Source organism: Dermochelys coriacea, chromosome 1, assembly GCF_009764565.3.
Source record: "Dermochelys coriacea isolate rDerCor1 chromosome 1, rDerCor1.pri.v4, whole genome shotgun sequence".
NCBI classification, from domain to species: domain Eukaryota; kingdom Metazoa; phylum Chordata; order Testudines; family Dermochelyidae; genus Dermochelys; species Dermochelys coriacea.
In genome coordinates, this window is record NC_050068.2 from 180,642,723 (window position 1) to 180,665,550 (window position 22,828).

General features: G+C 37.8%; 1 long non-coding RNA gene across 1 annotated transcript; it reads right to left on the reverse strand.

Moving 5' to 3' along the window:
• Window positions 1-1,281: 1,281 nt before the first annotated feature.
• On the reverse strand, window positions 1,282-14,937 carry LOC119849801. Its single transcript, XR_005290594.2, has 3 exons — window positions 14,895-14,937; window positions 11,778-11,851; window positions 1,282-1,331 (listed from the first exon to the last, which is right to left on the reverse strand). It is a non-coding gene; the product is annotated as an uncharacterized LOC119849801 (long non-coding RNA).
• Window positions 14,938-22,828: the final 7,891 nt, after the last annotated feature.

Genomic DNA, 22,828 nt, shown 5'->3' on the forward strand with positions numbered 1-22,828 from the left:
TTTAATAGAATAGAAGATGTGCAATAAATTGGTTTACCTTGTTGGGAATACTGCTGATATTATGTATATTATTATGTATGTGTATATGTCCAGAGAAAGAGGGCAGTCAGCATTTGCTATCAGTTTTCATACAGTGGTATCTCAGATGTAGTACTACATTTTACTTGGAATAGGAAATGTCTATGGTATTTACAGTAAAAGCTAACATTTTAATGGTCACCGTTATGTGTGTTTTAAAGATCTATCTGTGCACACACAATTTTCTACACACCAATATATTCAGTGTGAGTCTGGATAAGCCAATGTGATTGTTTCATTGTAATTGCTGTATATTTGCTCTGCTGTTTTTGTAACAGGGAAATAGTACTTCTGAACTAAGTTTGTTAATATATCCTATCGGTTCTGATTTATGAACAAAATGAAATCACAAGCTTTTGACCAGGAAGACCACTCCAGAGGTGTGCACCCTTAACATTTCAAGCTGCATTAATTTGCCACAATACTGAGACACTGAGGAAATGAATTAGTGTCAAAGGGGAATAAGACCAGAGCAGAACCATTATAGGGAGTAGCATGGGTCAGAGACACAAGATGATATAGTCATAATGCCAGTGGTAGCACTCCATATATAGAGCCCTATGTAATAAGTCTTGACAACAATATTATGATTATATTAAACAGAACTAAACATTGCTGTGTTTGCACATTTCCCACTTACAAGCCTAGGTAACTGTGTCAACAGTTCATTGTATTTCCAAGTTAAGTAACTTCCTATCTAGATGAGGAGTAAGATTTAGCCTGGGTTACTCTGGCCTCTGCTGAGACCTGGCATCAGAATGTCAGACAGGAGAGGGAGGTTGCAGAGGTGCAAGACACCCAGAGTTCAGCACTGCTCTTAAAGGGGCTGCATTGGCTTGGGGCAGTGCGTCCCCTCAGGCAATCTCTGACAGTGAGACCCTGACAGCGACTTAAAGCTGCCGTCCCACAGTAGGGGTGCCCATAATTTGTATCTTAAGGTCAAACCCTCTTGGGGCACACTGCCTTCCTTGGCAAGGTGTATCGAGCAGGCCTGAATTTTGTCCAAAGCTTTGATAGCCAAAATCCCTGAGAAGACTACAACAGTTACTCCAGGACTATTAAATATGGTGTTTGAAATGTTAAGCCCGAACAAAGAATTAAACCAGAGTGCTATTGTATTGTAAAAGAACTAGAGGGTAGCATTGTATAGTATAGTCGAAGCAATCATAACCAGGATACTTCTCAACCTCTGTTTACATACCTGCCAAGCTTCAGAAAGAAAATCATTATGAATCACTGATTTCCATGACAACCTAATGAAAAACAAACAAGAGATACAATAACGAAGTAAGTTTGAAAGTATCTAATGTGTAGTGCCAATTATAGAACCAAGGCATTCTTGGCTTGAATGAAAGCTACTATCCTGTTATCGCTCCTGAGTTTATATTGAGGAATGCTGAGGGGAAATATATCTACAGCTTTGACAAAAGAATTATCTCTGACAAGTGACTTGAGTGAGGCTTGCTGTGGTTTGAAATGCTAAACTATTTCTTTTTGGGAGTCTTCCAGGCTCCCAAATGTATTTAACTCCCGATGCACCATTCAGGGGGTGATCCTAGCACAATTCATTTTATTTCTACCATCTGCTTTCCCTTCATCCCTAGAAGAGTAGCTGCTCTCACTGGAATGGAAGGTGGACTTTCAATAGTGTCCAGTGCATTCTGGGACAGACACCCCATCTTGTTTATCTTTTTAAAGTAGCAAAGCACCGAAATGTTGCAGGGGGCTAGAGACTCCCACACTTCCTTAGAGCAGGTGTATCGATACCCTGACTGACCCATAAGATGACAACATCTGAGTAGACTGGGTGGAGAGAAGATTGGGACATGTCAATTTAATGCATGGTGTGATAAAACAAAACACAAGAATTTAACTGCAGAATTTAGTTTCAATGTGCTGCCTACTTATAGACAGTATAAAGCTTTATGGGACCAGACTGTTAGAAGGTTCTGTTAAGGATGGAGTTTCATAAGGCAAAACTTATTTTGGGATGGAGACATTACAAGCCAGAATATTCAGATGGAGATACCTACAATCCTATATCTTGGGAGTGTTCAGATCCACAGTTCTGATTTATACCATTATGAATATAAGGTCCATGTGTAAACTCTGAATCTGGATCTGAGTTCAGATTTCTGAACTCAAGCTTTCCCCCCAAAGATGTTTAGATCTTAAGTTTTGGTTTGAGTCCATATCCAGTGTGGAAACTTGCCACAGACAGTCTGGGTCTCAAATGGATAACAATAAAAGCTTCATAATCTACTCTTCTAATATATTGTGGTTGACAGCAGAAGCAAACAAACTGGTTAAAAATCACAATGTCATATCAATAACCTATAGCAGAACTAAAATATAGCTCCAAATATTAAACCATTATTAATTAATCTTTCTTTTCCCCTTAGAAATGAAGGCATTCAAAGTGAAGATTAAGCAACAAATGAACCTTGTTCAACCCACCACATTTTCCCCCCAACTGAATTGTCCCACATCATTATGCCAGGTTTAGAAGTGTTATTTATTCCAGTAGCTAACATGCAATGTGAGTCCATGATAAATTTAGGGGAACCCATACATTGCTACTTTGTATGTACTTGCCATATGCCCAGCTCTGATACAAAAGGTTAAAATAAAGAACTGCTCACTGCTCTTCTAAAGTTCTCCTGCAAAGCATACACAGGAAATAAGATCTGTGATTCAGGAAGCAAGACATATGTTAATTCTCATACAATGGAGAAATCAATATTAAAATCCAGACTGCACTGCTTCTGAAGCTCTGTTCTAGAGATGGCAAAATATTGACTTACCAATCTCAGCCTGGAGCACAAACCTCAAAGACCATTTGAACTTTAATACACATATAATGCAGTTGCAGCTGACTAGCTCAGAATTTATAAAAGCTTTGCCATACAATGACTTTGATTTGAACTTTGGGAGAATATTCAATTAAGTTGGAAGCTCCTTGGGGCCAGACCTTGTCTTATCTTCTGTCTGTGAAGCGTCATGATCACTTATGGCACTTTATAAGTAACAATAATATCAGAAGTAGAGACGAGCTCAACTGCAAGATGTTAGTGCCACAAAAAACAAAGAAACTGTTAAGAGGTGTCAGCAGATCAGATAGTTTGAACAACTCACCTTCTAACTCCTGTTGTGTTCCTATCTACTCTCCTTCCTCTGGAAACTACAGTCCCCACTATCCCAAAAGCACACTTCCTTTTTACCACCCTCCCCCCACCACCCACATATTTTACCTAAAAGTGACATGACTGAATTGACTGATTTTGTTGTGCACATTTCTGGAAATTCTACTGTTTAGAACTAATGCTTACAGTGAGAGATGCAACAACATGACAGGTTTCATAGTAGCAGCCATGTTAGTCTGTATTCGCAAAAAGAAAAGGAGTGGCACCTTAGAGACTAACAAATTTATTAGAGCATAAGCTTTCGTGAGCTACAGCTCACTTCATCAGATGCCTTAAATGTCATCATCATCATAGTCCCATTATGCCTCTGACATTTAGGGCAGTAATGAAGCTCCTCCCCTCCTGTCTGTTTTTTTTCAGTGGTTCCCCAACTGTGCCCCAGGTTTTTCAGCTCGGCTTCCACAGCTCTTTTCCATGTTGTTTTCGGACAGCCTCATTTTTGCCTGCCTTCAGGTGTCCATCTTATTACTACTCTGGTGATGGAATCAGTTTTCACCCAAAGCACATGGCCAATCCATCTCCAATGCCTCCTGACAATGATGGTGCTTGTATCTTTTTGGCTGCACTGTGTCAATAGATCATGGTTTGAGATTGTTCTGAGCCAAAAGATACGGAGGAGTTTTCTGAGGCAAGTTGTATGGAATGAAGACAGTTTGGACATGTCACACTTTCTCATTCCCCAGCATTCTGCACCATAAAGTACTGTTGAAAGTACGCAGTTCTGATAAATCTTGAGTTTTGTTTTGTATGTTGATGATTTTCATAGCATATTTAAGATCCTGAAGGTGTTCCTGGCTTTATTGATTTTGTTACAGATGTCCTGGCTTGTTCCACCATCCTAGATGATGGTGTTGCCCAAGTATGTGAATGTTTCTATATTGGTGAGAACATAATCCTCTACCTGTACTGCTGATGGTGAGGCAATAATACAGGTCAGAATATCTGTCTTATTGTGGTTGATTTTCAGTCCAATTTGCCGGCTGAATGCATTGCGTCAAGTTGTTTTTTTCTTGTATTTAGTGTTGGGTATGTGATAGGAGAGCGACATCATCTGCAAAGTCCAGGTCTTCAAGGGATGAGAAGAATGTCAATTTAATGCCTCTTGGCGTGTCTTCTGTTGTACACAGTCAATGGCAATGTTGAAGAGGATTGCAGACATGACACACCCCTGATGTACTCTTTGACTTCAAAATGGAGCTTATGGTGATCAACACTGCATATAAAGTTGAAATACAAGCTTTTGGATTGATGTAAATAGAGGGGCCAGGATAGATGCTGCTAATTTAGGATTTACCTTGAACAATTCTGCGTTCAAGTTATCCTTGCCAAGAGTTTTCCCATTTTTTAAGGATCTAATGGCTTAAATGATTTCTTCCTTAGTTGGGGTATCTGTGTTCATATCAAGATCTTCTTCTGCCTCTTGGGTGTCTGCTTCCTCTTTAGGTGGATCCCTGTTCAGCAATTCTTTGAAATGCTCTTTCCAGCGCATTTCTTTTTCTTTTTCAGTTGTTAGTTGGTGGTCTTGTTTGTCTCTGATGAGAGAGTGTTTGTTGGTGTCTGCGGTTTACCACTGACAAGCCGTATCATTTTGTAGATGGTTCCTTGTTCATCACAAGCAGTTACATCCTCTGTGTTGCCAGATTATCAATATAATGTTGTTTGTTTGCTCACAAGGCATTTGACCTCCCGGTATGCCTTGCTATATTGCTTTCACAAGGTATTTGTCCTTTAGCTTCTGGGATTTTGTCTCTAAAACTTTTTCTTCAGGGATTGTCTGGTTTCTATGGCCTTCACATGCTGGGTGTAATCCACTCCTTCCTTCTCTTTTGCCTGTAGCCTAGACAGGCTTCACTGCTGTTATAAATTGCTGTTACTTTGTCCCACTTCTTGTTGATCTCCTCATCTGCATTCCCCTCCTCTTCATCAAGGTCTGCAAGTGCTTGAAACCTGTTCTTTAATTGCAGAATATAGGCTCTCTATTTTAGGGGACTTTAACTTGTCAATGTCATAATGTGTATGTGCCTTGTTTGGTGGACCCACACTTCTCAGTTTTAGCTTGATGATGGCTGTCACAAGGTGGTGATTGCTGCTAACATCTGCACCCCTTCTCACTTTCACATCTGTCAGTGAGCGTCGCCACTTGCCATTGATCATGATATGGTCAATCTGGTTCTTATCCCTACCATCTGGAGAACACCATGTAGCTTGTGAATTTCACAATGTTGAAGTTGCACTGAATCAAAGTGATGATATTATGTTTCCCTTTCAGTCTGGCTCTCCTGAGTCTGCTGCTGATGGACTTCCATTCAAGCAGAGAATGCTTCACTCCCTTCTTCAAAAGGATAGCAACACCCTTATGGTGTAGGCCATCATCCCATCCAGAAAACAGCAAAGTTTCTCCCAAGGCTGTTTATCTTCCATCTGCTCTCTCTGACACCCAGGATGTGTAAGCTGTAGCATTTCATCTCTGCTGTAACCTGAGCTAGCTTCCCTATTTTGTACATTGTCCGTACATTTGAAAAACCAAGTTTGGTTTTTGTCTTGGTGTTGAGCATTTCAGTCTTCATGCCAGTGGCTTCTTTTTGGCTTTCACCACTGGCAGTCATATCGGTCATTGACTCCTGTAGGCCATCACATGCAGTATTGGTCAATTTCTCCATTGCTGTTTCCGTAACATAGTTTGGTTTTTAAAGGACAGGGTTATTAGCCCTGTGCATAACCCCCAACCTGGAGGACCAGGGTGTCTGTTTTGTCTGGCCTCTCCCCCACAGACCAATCCAGCATAGCTGAACCTACGAGGAGCAAAAAAAGCCTGCCAACACAGTCTCTGAGGATCATCAGAGCATGCAAGCTGTCCCGCCATGACAAGACATGGACACCAGAGGACAGGTTCTTAAATGTGTCCAAGAATAAATCAATCTTGAAGGGTCACTTCAGGCAGCTGTGAAGGTTGGATTATAAAATGGATCTGGGGAATAATTTGTAGCTAATAATACAGTCAAAAATTTCATTTTGTCCCACTTTTCCCAGTGGCGGAATGGCTGCAAGCAAATCATGACTTCAGCAAATTCATTTGTTATTTAATTTTAGTCAAATAATTTTAGCAGGTTTTAATACTCCATAGTTTGATCATAAACAGCTCACTCTACTTGCAATTTAAAATATTAAATGTATCAGTTAAGGGTCATTGGTCATATAAATCCCAAAGTATTATTTCTCTTCTCTGATTGGATGAGAATAATTCAGGAAGAGGTAGCAGGTAAAGGAAAAGATTTAAAACTCCCTGGTTTATGAACCACACAAAATCAGACTATAGATTACATTGGCTGGGTGTGGAGCTTAAAATCAATATTCTTTTGTCAGCTATTGTACAGAAAGAAACTATACTGATATAATTATCTATATCGTGGTATAACTACATGTACTCTTTGGTGTGTGTGTGTGGGGGGGGTTGTACTACTTCAACTATATCTGTTTCTAAACCCATATATTTAAAGCAACAACAAGTGCCTGTAGGCAGGTCTACAGACACAAAAGGCTAAATTCATTCTGGTATAACCCTAATGACATCATTGAGATTACCCCACAGATGAATTTGTCCCAAAGAATTTGCACATGCACAATAGTGGTTGGGATGGCCCAGTCTGACCCTGCCTGGCTCATTTCCTCTAACGAGACATCTTGAGAACTTTTCCCCTTGTTTTGTGAAGCAGTCTCCTATCCCAACTAGTATATGCGATTTGCAGAGTGAATACTCAGATGTGTACCCATAATAATCTGTTTCTGACTTTGAATTTTTTACAAATCCAATAACTCAAATATTAGCAGAAAACAAACACAAAAAGAGCACAAGCAAGGGAAAGCTCATGGAATTTTCTGAAGATTTACCCAACTCTAGTTATTTGGTTCCTTTATGATCACTCATCTCTAACTGTAGATGCTGGACATGAATGCAAACAAAACAGATTTTACCAATAGCAATAAAATGCTTCTGTATTGGAGACTTTTATGCCTCACTCCCAAAGTTCTCTCCCCCATAGATACTCCACTTGTTATGCCTACACAGCATTAAAACTTCAACTTCCCTCCACAGAAATTTTCCTCACTCTCCCATGCACAATATCTGCCTCTGAACCTGCCCCTAGACCCTCCCACTGCTGTCACATTAAGGTGGCTCCTGCTTCTCTCTGCTCCAACCCCCCAGTTCCATTACTGATCCCTTCCCTGAACATCTCACTGCCCTGACCCTCTCAATTCCTGCTTCTCAACCATGCAATCCTGGCAGCCCCCAATCTGAGAGCTCCATGTCTGGAACAGGTGGAGTTCAGTAGAGTTCTCACTGTTTGTATCCTGACTGGTTTCTTGATTCCTTACAGTTCTGCCTATACTGTACATTGGAACGGTTCTCAAAGACAGAGAGACATTCATTGTGTACACATCCTCACAAGAGCTGGAAATGCATTGACGCTGATCACAACAGATCTGATAGTCATTAAAGAGATGATGCGACAAACTATGTCAACACCACTCCAAACTGCAAACTCATGCACCTCATACATGTCAGCTACTGCTACCTGGTAGAATAGGGATTACTTGGCTAAATGATGACTAAGGATATAAACACCCAGGAGAAAGTGAATGATTTAGCCTGAAAGATTAGGGTATAACTAGGAGTACTGGGATTAAATCAAGAGATGGCAAATTTAGGTTTAATATTAATGAATAAAAATTTTAGGGAGCAGTTGCCTTTTCCCTAACTTGGGACTTTTTAAACTAATCCAGATAAAAATCACCAGAAAATGTATTGTAAAGAACAATCCTGGATAGGCGGAGGAAAAGTTCTGCAGGCACCTGTTGTTCATGAAAAGGCCCTTATAGTGGGTAGAGTGAGGAAAAAATCCAGGTACCCCATTCCAGTCCTACTGGCTCACTTCAAGCCCTGGCTGAAAGACCAAGGTCCTGATTAAATAATGAACTACAACGTGTTCATTTGAACCCACATAATGTGGGTGCAAAGCAAGCACAATGTGCTACCATATTTTACACTCACTTTGCACTAGTATAAATGGGTATATAAGGTGCAGAATAACCAATTTAGATACCAGATTCCCAGAGACTAATCTAAAATATACAACTCATGATTCTGGACAATATTTTCAAAAAAACTTTACATATTACAAATACATGAATTATGTTGACTCAGTGTCCAGCAGAAGTGTTACATCAGTGAATCTTTTCACAAAATATAGCAATAAAAAAATTGAGCATTTGGAAGTAGAATGCATAATGTTCACAAACAATTGGAAGAAAGCTGTACCTTTGTTTCTTAGAGCTGAAATTTGAATTTTCAAAAGATGATGCCAAATTATTCTTCAGATATTTTCAAATTTATTCCTTGGACCTGATTTTCCTGTCATTTATACTAGCATAAATTAGTCGAGTTACTTACTCCACAGTCAAACTGGTGTAAGTGAAAGGAAAATCAGGTTCTTTGTTAGCAGATACAAAGGATATATAAAAGCTCATGTTGCTATTCAGCTACTGCTTCAGAGAAGGCTGCACATTGAAGGTCAGAAATAGTTCTCTTCTGAAATGGATTTCAGAAATGAAATTTCACATGGTAAAAAATGAAAGAAAGATGCATTATGGTAAGCATACCACTTGTGGCCAAACCAAGCCCCCATTTGGAGCTTGACCATCTGTGGTAAGATTGTAGATTTGAAGCAAAGCACATTTTGGAACATGGAAAAAAGCCCATAAAACATCAATTAGACATTTTGGCCCACAATATATTTCCTTTAAATTAATTTTCAGAGAGTGGCATGTGTGGTTTTGACAGTAGGATTTTGCCCATATGGTTTAACATTTGGGTATCTCAAAGAGCTTTGAAAATTTAAACTATTTGTTAATTCTTCAGCAACCTTCTCTCTCCTTCTGACTTGACCTTTATATTTGAGGATTGAGATATCTGAATTTCTAGTAGCTTGAAAAGATTCAAGACACCCTGAGCAAGCAATCCACATCTCTCTGCAGATACCGTGTATATATTAACCTTATGTTTACATTATAACTGTGTGATATCACAGGTCTTTTTACACACAAACTTTAGATAAACCATCTCTCTTTTTCTGTGTTTAGAACAGAGAGGAAACCCAAACTGGAACATCCATTGTGACCTTAACTCCTACATAGCACCCACCCCCAATTTTGGTTTTCAGATGTGAAATGACTGACAATATTTTGCTAAACCAAAGTCTAGCCTGCTAAGCCCATATTTACTTTGTAATACTATATCCTATAGTATTATTACATCAGCACACAATTTTAGCTGCAATAATATTTTTTGAAAAAAGTGACATACTGGAGGCTAAGACTCTAGCTTTTAAAACTAACTCATTTCTCATTAAGCAGGAAATATTAAGTTTAAACAAGACCTTATTCTTAAACTTTGGGAAAAATATTGCATTTCCTGGGTGCACATTTGGCTGTTAATCAAAGGATAAATGTTTGCTACTAGAAGTAAAATCTGAACCAGCTGTAGCAGAAATAGGTAACAGTCCTAAGGAAAATAATTAGTTTACTCATAAGCAACTCAAATTATAAACAAATATCCATCCATATGTTATGAAAATCAAAAAACCTGGCAAGGAATGAGAAGTTAGATTCAATCTTATAACATATTATAATAAATGGAAAAGTATATTTTAAAAATGATCACCACTACTGTGCCATGCAGCCCCCCTTAAACAGACCTGTGTTCAGAGGTACTGAAATTACCAGGAATTAGTTCACTGCAACTCTACTAAAGTGACAGAAAGTGCACCGTTTCTTCTTTTTTTCTGACGCTCTCTTTCCTTGGTAAGAGCAAAACCTTAGCAGGCAGAGCAAGAACAGTAAAAAAAGATGCGTTTGAAGGCTCCACAGAAGGATTATAATATTGCTTTCTTGTTGCTATGTTGCAGTTAATAAGTGGCACAAACTTGAGACAGGTGAACTAATTAAATTCTCAGTGATAAAATCCAAATTCAGCCTTACTGTGGGAATAGGCCAAGGTGTAATTGCTGTAATCTTTAAATGGCCTGTGAAAAGTGTGTTAAACCTATCCATTTTTATTTTATGTTTTTAGAAGTCAGAATCCTAAAGATTTAAACACATAATATTCAATATTCAATTAAGAAACAGTTCTCTTTGATGGGTTGCATACTCTGCAAAGCAAACTGCTTACATTTATAACTCTAGATGGCTTACTTTCAATAAAGACATATCAGTCCCCAAGAAGTTCACATTGCTGAACACTTTTTACTTGTTAACATTTAAAGGCTGCCAAGAACAAAAAACAACAACAACGAGGTGGACAGAAAATATTAAAATGTAACATTTAAAATAACAAGGTGGCCAGAAATAATGTATTAACTCAGTAAGGTATAATAATAGTGGGGAAGGAGTATTTCCCAGCTAGGCAAATCTGAACTGCACTTGATACACTGTACTTCTGGGAAACATTATGCAGACATACTATTAAGATGTCTCCTGTCACAGCACAGGATGATTGATAAAAATGATTCAGGGTCCAGACAGCCAGAGTACAGTGCACAAAAAGGGGGAGGGCAGGAACCCGTTTAGACTGACCTTTAACTGATAAATTGATGATGTCCTCATTAGCAGCCACCCTGCTGCTTGCCCTCAATAAAAGATAATATCCTGCTGTTAACACTATTCCCATTTCTTTGATTTAACGCTACTATTACAGTGCAGATACTATTTAAATGGATTAAGGTTTAAATTAAGATAACATATTGTTGTGGTCTGCAATGTTTATCCCCAAACCAAACAACATCCTTTCATTGCATGTGGTTGGTAAGAGGCAAGCTACTGTGGCATCCATCAGGTGAAATTAATGGTAACGTTTCTACAGTGTGGTGTTTACCCAATTCCTGCACTATTTACCATTTTTCAATAACATTTCATAAGAGGTGAATTTTGGGTGAATTTTTTAAATGTATCTTTAAAATGTTTTCTGCCTAAGGAAAATATATTTTCTGGTAGACAGTGTTATTGCTGGAATGCCACACTTACAATGCTCATAGTACCTTGTATAGTACTCATACTAGGGAGACTAACCTAATGAATCAGATTAACTTGCACATGTAACTAGAGAGTTACTTGATCTCATATTCCATACCACTATTAATATAAAACCTAACATTAGCAGCAACAGTTCTTTCTTTCTGCAATTTCAGTCTATGAACTGCTTCATCTGTGTTTTTGTTTGTTTATGAAGAATGATTTTTAACAAGGAAGTCTGAAAATTCAAGGTCTATCCTGAGATGTGCTTAACATTCAAAACTACTTCCTATGAGTCAATTTTTTTACTTCCAGATAAAGGCATTTTCTCCTGTAGAACAATGATATTTAGGGACCTAGCCCATTAATCATACTTATGTAGTTCTTTTAATTTACTTACGGCATGAACAATATCTCGATTTCCAGACCTACCTTTCTTTTGTTAAAATGTGGAAGTCTAAATGAACTGCTGTGATTGGCATGACCCTCATTTAATTCTCTGAATCCTGAGGAAGTGTAGAGAATAAGACAAAATAATCACAGAAAGAAAAGGAAAACTTGCGTGGCAAAAGAATGATGTGATAGCCTTATATTCCTCCAATGTTGTATATTCTTTTCACATGTAAAAAACAAAACTCGTGCACAAACTGCTATGCCTGGAGATATTTGAATAGGAATTTAAATCACATGCAAACACACATATATGCATGTTTCTGAAAACTACTCTACTTTGCTCAAAAGACTGGTTGCAGCTACTAATATAGTCACAAGAACTGTGACCAGTATGGTCTAAAACGCAGTCATCCCCAGAATGAATTTCCAGTCTGGAGAGAGAGAACCAGGAGTCAGTCCAGTTCAGATTCCTTTGCAAGATTATTTTCAGGTCAGTGAAATACTTCAGGAACATCAGTCGCAGAATGTGTGTGTTCAACAGAATGGGAAACTTGGGTGCTTTCCTAACCTAGTAAGACCTACTGTTATGGAACCTCTGTGCATCATTACCTGGACTGCTGGGAGCAAGAAAGGAGAGATTTACTTGCATTGTCCCAAGACAGTCACAGGGTGAAAGAGTGTCTTCGGTACTCTCTCCCTGCCTACTCTAGCTGGAAGATAATTTACCAGGGCCCTGCAACCACAGGATAGGGAGAGGAAATCCTCAGGTGGGAGGGAGAATAAGTTGTCAGCAGGTAAGGAGAGAGAAAGAGAAAGACTAAAAATAATTTCCCCCTCCTTCTTCTCATCTCCTCTGTGTTCTACTCCTGTCCTTTCTCCTTCACCACCAGTCTCATCCCAAGCACGCTAACCAGGATTTTATTCCAGTGATTCACTGTTTCATCCTAGATTTTTTCAGAAAATATATATTCTTTATTTTTAGTTTAAATTAATATCTATTATTATTCTTCTAGGGAGATGGGCAAACAGTGTAAGAAATGGCCTGAACAATCACCCTAAACTTTAATCTAAACCAAAATGAACCTCTTCAGTTTGAAAATTTTATGTTTTCTTCCCTATTATAATTCAGTAGAGCTATGTGAACAAACAACTTTTTGGTTTGCTGGTCAAACCAGGAGGGGAAATGGTTTGGGATCAACTGGAAACAGAAATTCTTCTGTTTTCTTGGCAAAAAAAACAACAACTAATTTTGTCAAGATTTCAGGCATGTTCAACTGATTTTTAAAATTAAAAACGAAGGAAATTTGGAAATGTCATTCACAAAACAGGGGCTGGTAGTATCTCTCTTATATGCTGGAGGCCTGTGGTTTGAGCACTCACCTAGGATGAAGGCAACCTGGGTTCAAACACCCACTCAGCCTGAGGCAGAGCAAGAATTTGAACTTGGTTCACTCACATTGCAGGTGAGTGAACTCGCTACTGCGCCATGGGGCACTCAGAGGTGGGTTTCTCCTGTTAAAGCATTGCCCTCTCCTCAAGTGTTTTTTGTTTGTTTGTTTTTTGTTTGGGTTTTTTTTTTTGAATGGCACTTAAGTCCCCTTACAAATCTAGCTTGAAAGATAATTTTTGGCCAAACTATTTGGTGAATTCATGTCTAATTTGCCAATCATTTTGTTCAACTTGAAACTGTACTCCCCCCCCCCAAGTAAATTGTTTGTCTGAAACATTTTGCTTATTTCAAAAATGTATTCTTAAGTGAGTCTTAACTTTCTGGTTCCAGAGAGGCAAATACCACCATACCACAAGAATAGCTGATGTCTCTCAGCACCTTCAACCCAGCCAGAGGTCAGCTCACTTGATATTCCATGACAAAGTTTCATATGAGTAGCAACCCCAAATCAAAAGCGTGGTTTCCCTTTTCCTCTAGTGTCTGATCCACACAGAGATAACAGCCTTCTGCTGCTGCCAGGCGTGGAGTCATTTCTTTAGCTGAATTGTTAACAGTTTGTGTTTTGGTGCTCAAAGTCTCACATTTAAACTTTGCTATCAATCTGAAGTGATACACATGAATATTTCAGTTAGGCTTTGGAGACATTTGGTTGTTTAGCTAAACTTCACTCAATGAAGTATTCTTTACTTGGGTACAGAATTTTGTGACCTAATTCTCATCTTTCACATAGTTTTATATATTAAGAGATCTTGATTTCCATGACTAGAAACCAATCTCCACTGGATCAAGACTGAATTTTTACACCTGTACTTTCTTTGTCATGCCATAGATAGATTCATAATTGCAAAGACAAGTATTCGTACATTGTATTGAAGTTTCACAAAAAGAAATAATTTCCTTCTGTGTCACTTTAAAAAAAATCTATAATTATTTAACAAAGCCATATAGTGTATTAAAATAAAAATACTCACTCATTGCTGGTTCTATAATCTATTACTTGATAAAATAATTTTATGAGCTAAAATGTATATTTAATTATTCAGTGTGCATTCATGATTTTTCATACCATATTTAACAGTAGGAGGTTATTTTGGAATTTTATGAGTTTAGCAAGAGCAAGAAAACATTTTCTCCTTAGATTAATAATGTAATTACTACCTCTGTCATACCTTGCTGTCGTTACCCATGTTATTTTTTCTGTTAATCAAAAAAGCACAAGTGTTTTAAAGTTATACATCTGTGGGAGTAACTCAAAGTTATGAAAAGAAGAATTATTTTTCAATATAAATGTCAAGCAATTTTGAATCCCAGGAAATTAAGACCTTAAGTAAATTACAGATTTGCAGTGTTAAACTAGTGCTCTGGGGTACATTAATAATAAATTCCCAAGTTAAGCTTTAACAAAATTGTGCACATAAATCCTTATGTACAGCTTTGAAAAATAACCACTCTGAATTAAACAGTTAATGTATTATTGTCACTATTTATAATAAATATTAAATCTCAATATTGTATTACTTTGCTTGATGAATTAAAGGTGAGCAGCAATGTTTTAAAAACAAACTATTTCAGATTTTAAATTACAGAAATATATGAAAGATGGAATCCTGACTATTGAAATCTATGACAAAAGTCTCATTGACTTCAATAGAAACAGGATATCACCCATAGAACAAAAAGCAACAGATTCTGCCAGCTGTACTCACACTGTGTAGTACTTTATTCCTCCAGCAGTCCTGTTGTTGTAAGGCTACCATCTAAAGGGAAAAAACCCATAAATCCTTTAAAAACAGATTAAGGTGTAATTTTTTTAATTTATCCTTGATATTTTAATTTTATTGAGATGGCTCTTGATAACCTCTGGGCTGAGGACCAGACCAAAGCTTATGTGTCACATAAGTCCTTAAGCTTTCAAATAGGGCTTGAAGGGAATTTCCCCATAGGTATTGAGAGTTTTTGCTCCATTTCTTTCCAGTTGCCACTTATACATTAAAAGAGGAAGGCTCTTCCCCAGTCCCCAAAGAAATGTCTTTAATTCCTTCTAAGTTACCCCAGCTGGCACTAGTCTGCTAGTGCAGGTAAGCACTTGAGTCTCCGTCCTGTTGAGTCCTTCAAAGAAGGTGCTATATGCAGTAGAGCAAGGGAGCTCTGCATAATATAACAGTACATCAGGAAGGCAGCGATGAAAACCTGGGGTCAAATGTTCACCTTGGAGACTCAGAGCCCTTCACAATGGGAACTCGACCTGGAAATCAATCTGGATAATAGGAGAACTGACCCAAAGAGTTGGCCACAACTAGAACCAAATCTTAAACAAGGCCCAGATTTTCAGCTTGAGAGTACCAGTGTGCTACAAGTGTGGAAGTTTAGGGTGCACAGAAGCGTATGCATACTTCAGACCAAATGGGTCTTACTCTTCATGGAGGTTTAAAGAAGTTTGGTTCAATTTGCTTTTTCTTTAATTTTATGGCTACAATTCTGACACAGAGTGAAGTATCTCAAAGTTCACAGAAAAGAAGCTCTTTTTGCTGGCAATGTCAGCCAAAATGTCACCCACGATTCACATATGCTTGTGAATGCTCGTGGAATACCCCACATCTCATATGCAAACACCTCATGAGGAAATATCAGTCATTTCACGCAGCTCTAATGATGGTTTGTCAATGTTAAATTAATGGCATCCTGGGGGGAAAAGGTAATAACATTTTCTCTGATTAACCTAACTGGCTTCAGGACTCTGCTGCAGTTCTGCTCAAATTCATCAGCAAAACCATTTTTTGTATAGTGCCTTGAGTTGGAAATCTTGAGTCTCTAACAGCCAAGGGGAGAAATGTCAATTCTCAGTGTTCTGTTGGTTTCTGTAATTAACTATGATTACAAAATACATTTATAGTCATAAGATTTAGCTGTGATGTAAGATCCAATGATATACCAAAGATCCTCAAAATAATTTTTCACATCAACAAGTCATCCATTTGCCCTTCTTTGAGAAAATCAGTTGTACATCTCCAATACTAGAGATGCTGTAGAAAAATAATAATAATTAGAATTAAGATCTTAAACTCTGAAATGTGACATAAGTATACATACCTCAAGTCAATGCAGCTGTCAGTGGAGAGAGATCTAGCCTTTTTAAAGAAAACATGTAGTTTATCTGTTGGCAGATTGCATAACTTTACTTCATGTCAGAAGATACCTAGAGTCCTCTTAAAGTAACTGAACAAAAAAGAAAATTACAATGAACATTTATTTTAGAAAAATTATCTTCATTACACAGTATTGCACCATTTATTGTGTGCACTCTTTTAGAAAAAAAAAAGAGTAGGAATAATATTCCTAGGGATTTCTGTTCAATATGAAAATGGAATTTAATGGAAATGAAAATAAAGAAAAATACTGTACAAAAAAAGAAAAGGCCAATACAATAAGAAAAGTGATGGACACATCACTGATTCAAGTTGCTTCTCAAACATACTGATAGATTACTTTTCATTGTGAATTGATTTAATTTATTATTAATACTAATATTTCAAAAATATTTTATGAACAAAAATTGCTTCATACATCTCTGAAATGCAGTCACCTCTGGGATGAAATGCAGTAGAATGCTACTTAGCAACACTACCTGACAGATTAAGACAAGATATTAAGATGAATACGATATCAAGCACCAAATCCTGCTCACTGTCCCATTGAGCAATTCCTGAAGTTTTACTCAACTTTTTTGGGGAGTTTACCAGAATAAGGACTGAGTGAAAATGGAACAGAAGCTCCAGGATTTGGCCGTTTGCTTCAATGATAGTAATTGCTTAAATAAGGTGAGCAGTATTTAGTCCCAGATTGAAAATACTACAAAAATTTATGTAGAGAAACCACACAGAAATTACTCCAATTGGAATCTAACAAAGGCAGTGGCACTAACTCCCATTTAACTACCTCGTATAGAAATAGAAATTGGGGCAATCATAAATGACACTGAAATGCTGTATAAGACTGCTGTGATACAGGGCACTTGGAAGTTTAAATAGCCATATTGAACACCTGCCACTGAAGTGGGGTTTTTAAAAAGCTTATGCTCAAATAAATCTGTTAGTCTTAAAGTGCCACTGGATTCCTTGTTGTTTCTGCCACAAAGTGTTTTTCTTTAATTGCTAATACCTGTCAGCTCACATCCCGACAACTAAAGAGGGCAGTATTTAATATTCACAAAATTATTATATCTAATGCTTTGATTAATTAATAACTGGTCTTGTCTCCATGGTTTCTAGGCAACAACAGATCAAAAACTCTGAAAGCTAATCCCAATTCTTCATGGGGAATTTTTTAATTGCTTCCTTTTTTGGCAGCTGTGGAAGGCCAGGTCAGCCTGTTTGTGCAACTGGCTCTTGACAGTAATGTCAGGGGACCCATTAAGCATATTCAAGGAGAACTCAGATGTCCTGACATGGACCTTTTCCTGATGCCAACCTCTCTTCTCTAGTGTAGGAGGGGAGGTAAAAGGAAAGGCCTGTTACACACAACTGCTCCTGCTGAAAGTTAGAAACAGGGGACCACTCACTCAAGGCAGAACAAAAGGGGGCCACAGCCAAAAGACTAAAAACCAAACAAAATCCTGCCTATTGATGAGCATGAAATCCTCCAGTAGATCCTCCATTACAACTATTTTTTATCTTCTATCAATTTTGTGTGAATAAATAACAAAGGATTAATAGAATGGAGTGTTGTTGTAGCTGGGTAGGTCCCAGGATATTAGAGAAAAAAGGTGTGTGAAGTAATATCTTTTACTAGACCAAATTCTGTTGGTGAGAGAGGCAAGCTTCTGAGCTTACATATACCTGAAGAACAACTCTGTGTAAGCTCGAAAGCTTGCCTTTCTCACCAACAGAATTTGGTCCAGTAAAAGATATTACCTCACCCACCTTGTCTTTCAGAAGATTAATAGCATTATCTAGAGCAAACACAGAACCTAACTCTGCAAACACTTCCTCCGAGGCATGGCTCCAATGGGACTACCCACATGCCTCAAGTTTAACACATGTTTAAGGGCACAAAGTTGCTTGATCCAGGTTGATGTTCCCAGCACCTTCCAGGATTAAGTGTGCAGTGCTTAATAGCGTGTAGTCCAGCTGGTGATTTGAACAAGTTGTTCTCCATTGTTCAGACTAGGATAGACATGATTAGTTAGCATTTTGTGAGATAGCTGGTATGACTCCTATCTGTGCTATGGACACAAGCCTGCAAACACTTCTTATATGGATTATGTTCCAATTCAGGAGTGCATCACTGTTCAGGACACCACTCAAGCACATGCTTAACTTTAAGCATGTGCTTAAATTCCATTGGCTCTGAAGTCAGATTTATGACATGTTTAAAATTCGTAGGTTAGTCCCCTACCCCACCCCAAAGCTGGGCTTTGTGACATCAGTGGGACTACTCATGATAGTAAGCACTAAATCCAACAGAAGTGATTGCAGAATTACACCTATAGCACAGATAGGAGCCATACCAGCTTCCTTACAAAGTGCTGCCCAGACATCTGAACCTCAGAGTGAAAAAATGGAAGTCTAGACTGGGACCATTAAACTCATGTTCATTTTGAGCTGATCTAATATTTTAAATTAGGTTGTTAACTTTTTGGGACAGGGACCATTTTTTGTTCTGGGTTTGTAAAGCACCTAACACAATGGGCTCCTGGTCCATGACTAGGACTCCTAGAAGCTACCTCAATACAAATAAATAATAAATAATGAACCCAAATTTGTAAACGTGTGAGGAGATTCCACAATCCTACTGCTTCATCCAACCACTGTTTTGAAACAAAAATAGGGGATTATTTTTATTGTACAAACTGGTAAGACAAATTGTCCTCTTTTTTTGCAGTAATGTAGATGACTGTACAGCCTCATGTTTCAGTAATTCTTAGATCTTTAAAATTAACTGAACAGCCAAAGTTGGGAGGTTTGCAATTTTCACCAGTTCAGCATTGTGGGCTGTGGTGTAGAGAAGCTCATTTACACAAGTTCTCCACCTTGCTGTTGGATTTGCGTCTTTTAGACAAATACAGACTCCTTTTCTTTTCCTTTTTTGCTCTCTTTCTAACAACCTTCTGTCTCAGGCTGTCCTACTAAACAGGTTAGTTTTCCCCAGGGCCGGGATTTGTTACATTCTGTGGAAAGATTGGTGCTGTCCACATACTCCATATAAAACTATTATATGGCAAATACATTTAAATAACCTGGAAACACCATGATAAGGATTCAACCTAATTCTACATATTTTATGTAAATCTCTTGTGATGATTCTGTCTCCTATATTAATACAAAGGTGAGTTAAGAAATAGGAATTTACTGTATTTCAGAGATGATTTGTTTAGAAATAAGGTAATCTCACAACCAGAGAATATTCATTAAGCTGAAAATTCATGCTGAGCTATTCAGTACATTACAGATTCCTTGATGAATTATCCCCAAATAGTTATTAAACCCAGGTCTTCCAGTCTGACAAAATATTCAATAAACTCCACACTCACAAGAATTTATATTTTCCACCAGCTCTTTCATAGTCAGAAGTTTTATACAAATACAATTTTTAACAGAGTTTCACACAAAAGGAATCAGATATCATGATCTTTTTAAAATGGACATCAACACCTACTCAATAAAAGCTCCCATGAAGAGGTAATGGACTATATAAACATGCCCAGCTTTTAAAAAAAAATTTTCTTTGTAAATCAATCCAGTCTTTGTTCTGTGTTTGAGATAAATCAGGAACTACATTAATCCTTTTACCTTTTTAGTAGACAATCTTGTGTGTCTGATTCTGAGCTAATATTGTACAATTTCTTTCTGTTCAACAGAAGAAGAAAACACAATAATTATCAGTGCTGTTCAAAGAGTACAGTTCTTTTTAGCAGCAGTATAATTTATTGATCTTCCAATTATTTTAGAAGTACACCTAAGGAGGATTGATTTAAGTAAAGAAATTGTAAACACCTTTTTTGAGTGAGAAAAGAAAATGAAAGCATCAAACTTTATATCCAGACTGCCACAGGTTGTAGAGGATGATCATATTCTCCTAACTTATGTTCCAACACATCACAGCCAAATAAACCCATTTGGGTTTTTGGACCTGATCCACATCCTGAATCAATCAATCAATCAAAAAAATCAATCTGAATCTTCTTATTGATTTCAGTGTGCATTAAGCCATGTCCTGTAGTTTTAATTTTTCTGTACTGTGTGTATTATTTTACCTAATCACTAGAAAAATCTGTAGATAACTTCTTATGAAGAGATGGAAATCCCTCATTATGCAAGGTTGTGACTAACTGTATATTAAAAGCCTGATTTTCACTCTGAGTCTAACTTTTTCCCTACAATCAACTAATCTCCCTGATATTTCTTTTGTGAGACCCAGATACTCGTGCTTCTCTACACATGGATTTCAAACACAGTTCCACTACAAGTTTACACAAACTGTAAAGGATCCGAGTAAGGAGAAACCAGAAAGCAAAATAAGTATGTCCCCTTTAGTAAGGTCTCAGGGAAGGAGCAGTTGTAAGAGCTAACCATAAAGCCTTCACCTCAAGACCTGGTTCAGAGCTCCCCACATCCGACATCCACAAAGTCTCTGGACCCTATCAGACAGATGTCCTGGGGCATGAGAGAGACAACCACCCATTGCATAGCCCAGCTCCAGAGTGGAGCAGGTAGACTCCTTGGTTACATCCAGGCTGTTTTGCTTGTGACCTCCTGCCTGTCCCTTAATGGGATAGTCCACTCCTTCCCACAAACACTTTGTATATGTTTAGCAGAAACAAAACCATCTTCCTAATGATCCTAAAAACCAAGTTCTCTAAAACTATAGCTATGTGGGGGGAAAAAGATCTCATGAGGTTGAAAGGAAATCTGGCAAGTTAACTAGTAACTTTATGATGCTTAATTGACTTATTTCATTCTCAAAGTTCTAACTTTGCACATGAACTAACATGACATTTCCCCCTTATTAATATGAGAACTTTGCTCCGGTAGTGTGGAGAAATGAACCATAAAGCTTCACTGAACAGCTTTCCCAATACATCTCATTCCTAATATTCTATTGGGCCTTTCCCAAAGCAGCAACTGTAAATTATATCTAAGCCATGCTTGCACCATTTACATCTCTAAAACAAAGGCAATTTAAAGTTAAATAATTTACTTTATTAAGAAGCTTCATTTAAAATTAAATTAAAATGCTGCTCTTACACCACTGGCCCGCTCAGCCCACTGCCAGCCTGGGGTTCCGTTCACCTAGGCCGGCAGCAGACTGAGCAGGGCCTGTGGCCGGGACAGTTTCTGCTGCAAGAGGAAGTAATATCAAGGCTGTTGCCCAAGTCCTGATACATCTTCCTAATACAAATCATATCACACATTATTTTCTATTCTGATGGCTAAAACACTTGCCCCGTGGCCAGGATGTAGCATTAGTCCACCTTCAGAAGGTGCATAGGAGGAAGAGGAGCGTTTGTGACACCTATTAGACATTAATGAAAGTACAGGATGGCTCTAAGAGATGCCCCCTGATGACTTCTGTATCAATATAGATGGAACATAAGTGGGAGTTTTCCCAGGTTGCTCAAAGCTGGCTTGGTATAGCAAAATGAGTCATGTTCCCTCCCACTCAGGCTTATAACCAGCTCCCATCACCTCTCATCCTCCTCAGTACCCCTCTGGTCTGCTACCAGAAAAGAATCCACCCTAGGGGAGTGCAACACAGGACTAGTAGCTCTGAAGGAGGAAGGACAAAAGTAGTGTGCTGGATCTGCTGAGAAGTAGTAATTGAAGATTGTATCATAATGCATGCTTACGGTGACTGAATTAAACTTGTACTGGAATTGCAACCTTAATTCTGACATTTCTTAAATTTGCAAACTGAATAATATACTTTAAACTTAAGTTTCCTATGCTTTTAAAACAACCAATTGAAAACAAAAACAAAAACAGAAATTCTATTATATAGCATCATATTGACACCCACTTATGTCATCAGTAAGTTTGGAATCTTTAGATTCACTGTGCAAAGCTCTGCCACTTGAGCTAATGGATTAACTGATAGCAGTAGCAGGTTGTCATCCCTTTATGTAGATACATTTTTTCTTTTCCCTTCACTGCTCAATCCCATCCCATTCTCCTTACCTATCTACCCCCAGTCTCCACTCTTCAGGCTTCTAATCCTTGTTCCAGTCTTCTTGATCAGCCAGTCAGAGTCTCCATCACTCTATAATAATTATAATTAACTTATTTCTTAAACAGTTACTCATCATTGCACTCACTCTCTCAGAAGCATTCTTGTCAGAACTTTTTGGTTAAGACTGACCTGAGTTTTGCTGTCAATGCAGAGTTTAAACTCTCAGTGTTACTTAGGAATAATAGAGTGTATATTTTCATTATTACAGTACTTATTCTTTGAGTATGAAATGAATTTTCAGAGACTTTACAAGTAAATCCATTAGTTAAGTTATGAATTAACATGAATTAAGAATTGTGGGTTTGGATGTAATTTTTTTTTGTTCTGAATGGTATTAGTAATGAAATAATCTGGACATTTCCTACTTCCAACAGAATTACATTATTAGCAATTGTATTTAATTGTTATGATCACA